Source organism: Triticum dicoccoides, unplaced genomic scaffold (genome assembly GCF_002162155.2).
Source record: "Triticum dicoccoides isolate Atlit2015 ecotype Zavitan unplaced genomic scaffold, WEW_v2.0 scaffold52946, whole genome shotgun sequence".
NCBI classification, from domain to species: Eukaryota; Viridiplantae; Streptophyta; class Magnoliopsida; order Poales; family Poaceae; genus Triticum; species Triticum dicoccoides.
In genome coordinates this window covers 1-3,992 of record NW_021279593.1, presented here as the reverse complement: position 1 = coordinate 3,992, position 3,992 = coordinate 1, and the positions used below count along the sequence as shown (strand labels likewise).

The window sequence follows — 3,992 nt, the reverse complement described above, 5'->3', positions numbered from 1 at the left end:
AATTGCACAACACGACAAACAACACGAAAACAATTATATATGCCAATACCATTGTTACCCAAAGATTGTGAGACGTGTTAGAACAGTCAATTGCACAGCATGGCAAACAACACGGAAACAATTATATATGCCAATACCATTGTTACCCAAAGATTTTTAAACAACACCAGGTCCCACTGACCTACTCTTTAAGGTTAAGTGTGGTATACATAGCACATATTTTCTAGGCGAAACTAATTGCATACAAAATTAATAATACTCCATGGATCATAGTCACTCACACCTGTAGCAGATTTATCGTCTTTAATTTGAACCAACATCAGGACATCTCAAGGGAGACCCGCAAAACACTAGTATATGTTTGACCAGACACATTTATGGGGAACTTTGCTGAGTCCGAACATGCAATTGACCAATCACATGCATGGTCCCTCTCTTCTCTATCCTCCTATCCGCACATGCATGGTCCCCCACTTCTCTCTCTCTCTCTTCCCAACAGACACCAAATCACAAATATCCCACCACATGTATGGTCCCGACCTACATTGTCTCCTCCAATCAAGTCATATCAATTTAAGGTATGTAATAATCTCTTCTTTGTTATGGTAATAAATATTTGGTAACACAATAAATTCATGAGAAAGAATCAATCACGGTCAGTATATCCCTACTCCCTCTTTTTTCCAAATATAAATATTTTAGGGATTTCAATAAGGACCACATACAGATGTATATAGACATACTTTAAAGTGTAGATTCATTCATTTTGCTTCGTATGTAGTCCACATGAAAATATTTAAAAGGACTTATATTTAGGAACGGAGGAAGTACTTTATTTACCTTATTAAAAAGACATAAGGTTGCATTTTACTCCCTCCGCTTCTAAATACAAGTGTTTTTAGAGATTCTAATGCGGACTACATATGGAAAAAATGAGTGATTCTACAGTCTAAAATACGTCCATATACATCCGTATGTAGTTCTTATTGAAATCTTTAAAAAGACTTACATTTAGGAACGGAAGGGTACATAAATTTTTCTTTCGCCCTCCCACCACCCTTTCACATGTGTTTCATCCCTCCAGTTTTAGTGCATACATGTCTCTAGGAGTATCATGATGAGTTGTTGGTTTAGTCAATCTTTTTGTGTTGCTGCTCTTTAAAAGACAGGTACAAAGGCGACGACATCGTACATCACCTAGCTGACCCGGCCGATGCTTCGATGATGTTTTGCATGGCTGGGATGAGTGCAGCTTCCTCGTCCATGATGACACTATAGTCTTCCCCATCGACCATCATGATGTGGACTCAGGAGGTTGCAACAACCACAAACCAGCAATCAGTGAGTCGCTGGATCGCAGGACATGTAGTACTGTATAATAATATGTTGTTAGGAAGAAAGGGCGTCTCTAACGCTCACCTCTAAACTGGACACGTATCCGTCCGCAGACCGGTCCGGAGAAGTGTCCGTCCAATCATGTACCACCAATATCTCTGTATTAATAAAAAATAGCAACACCAACCTTCCGCCAGATAAGCAGTTACCTAGCAAAGCTTTCCGCCAAATAGTTGACCGATGTTAGCACGTTAGCTAAATCACAACTTGAGGTTAGCTAAATCACATATAGCATTTTATCGCCATTGGGATACGTGGCATTGTCAGCGCACGGTAGACCGGGGAAAGGGGTAGGCTGAGGCGGCAGTCTATGGTTCTCGCGACGATCACGAGGGCATTTGCGCCCGCCGCTCACGGTGCCTCGCATCGCTTCCTCCCTATGATTAGTTTCGTGGTTTGTGCCAGTTTTTTTTCACAAATTTTCATGGTACTCCTTCGTATCGGCTTTCTTAGCTCTGCTACAAGGTATGGTACTAACTGTTTCATCGGTCGTTTCTTGTGGCATGCAGTGGCGGAGCGCGAACCAGATATTACGGGGAAGGGCAAATGAGAGTATATTACATAGAAAAGGCTAGGGCGAGCAGAGACATGGGAGGATTATATTAGCACAACAATTAGCAAAAAGATAAGCTAATTTGGTAAATTTTCCTCCATGAGTATTGTTCATCACCAAAATCCATGAATGTTTTTCATGCAGCTCCCAATTCAAGATATTTCATCCTGAAATTTTACACACGTACATATTACATCCTTCAAGGAATCTCACATGTGTAAAAGAAATTCAGAAAAAATTAAAACTGGATGTTTGAGTTTTGGAATTTTCAAAATTAAGCCTCCATCGAATGATAGAAAAACACAATAATACAAAATGGCGGGGACAAGCACCAATCCACCATGTCCCACGTCGTGAGGGCATGCGCATGGCTGGGACGGACCATTGCCTTTTCCCATGGCGTTTTCTGTGCAGCATCGCATACACGATGGGACAAAACTGGGCTCACCGTCACGCGGAGAGTTGCCCTAGTTTATTCGTGTGGTCAAATTATATCTCTTATTATTTTACCTGTATAAAACGAAGCATGTCGCTTATTTTTTAAAAACATTGGTACATTGTCGGCAAAAAAGTTGCTCAGAACATAACCACACACGTCCATTTATTGGGAGAAACAACATGAAAAATGTACTGTCCCACAATCATACGAATGTAGGAAGAGAAAATTATGTTTCAAAACTAGAGCTTGTCCCACCAGTCTAAATCGTACCTTGAACTCTAAATCCCCAAAACTGATAACATGCATGTCAGTCACTGATCCTGGTTAATCCCGGGCACTGGTTAATCACATGATTGCGGGAGAAGGATGATCCAACGGCGGTGCACGTATATTCTTGAGCAGAACCTCAAGGTTGGCCAACGATCTGCCACCAGGTTGCGTCGATCTCCTTCCACTCCATCGCCTTCCGCCTCATCTCCCTCCCCACCTCGCCACCACCCATCACCTCCCTTATCCTCTCCTCCACCACCTCCCGGCGCACGTCGTCGCCGACCTCCATCATCGAGTTCCACCTGTAGTGCGTCAAGAAGATGCCCACGGTCTCGTGCCGCAGCACCGCCTCCTGCTCGCACCAGTTCGCCAAGAAACACCTGCCCTTGGTCGCCTCGAGGAACTCCGGCGGCAGCACTGCAGCGTCGCCCTGCACCGGGTCATTCCTCACGACCCAAAGGAAGTCGTAGCCACAGTTGGCCAGCCCCCAGGCGAACTCCACCAGATGTTCGCTGGTCATGGTGGTGATGCTCCCGAAGTTGACGTACACCACGGACCTCGGCTCCCTACCGCGGCGAGCGGGCCGCTGCCATCACCGCCGTCGGGAACCAGCTGCTCCACAACAAAATTGAGCGGGCCGATGGTGTAGACCGGCAGGGCGAGGATGCTGCGCATGGCGTCGAGCGCTGGCAGCTCCAGCTCGTCAAAGGTGTTGACGATCGATGACGGCGCCAGCACGGCTCGCCCGCCCTAGCTTGTGGATCATGAAGTTGAGCAGGATGTCGTCCCGGTCGGTGGTGTGGACGAAGGACGGGAAGTCCCGGAGGCACATGTGCTTTGTCATGCCGAGAGCATTTGTCACCGGCGTGTCCAGGTAGCCGTTCGTCAGTTTCTCTTCACCTGCTCATCAAACCGAACAGCAGACATGAAACCTCGCTGATTACTTGTTACACATCTCCATGTAAAATCTTGAGAGGTACGATATACACCCACATATGTTTTCAAGAAGTATATTGGTACCTTTAAGCGGAGTGAGGCCTTTCTCCATGAGGAACCGGAAGTTGTAATAGCCCATGTAACCGCACGCGCTCGCGGTCCAGAAGAGCGGGCACGGCACGCCGAGCTCCGCCGCGGCGTCCACCGCGAAGCTCATGATGCTGTCCGCGACGACCCACGTCACGGGCGGCGTCCCCGCTGCGCTTTTGTTGAGGCCGCCAAGCAGGCTCTTCAGGTGGGGGAGGCAGGTGGTCGTTGTGGAGTAGCAGATGGACGCCTGGGATGGTGGCGAAGCGGAAGTCCGGGAGGCCCGCGATGGCGCCTGGGCCGCGGGAACGG

General features: G+C 47.2%; 1 pseudogene; it reads right to left on the bottom strand.

Moving 5' to 3' along the window:
- Positions 1 to 2,520: 2,520 nt before the first annotated feature.
- LOC119346853 lies at positions 2,521 to 3,988 on the bottom strand (annotated as a pseudogene).
- Between the last annotated feature and the right edge of the window lie 4 nt (positions 3,989 to 3,992).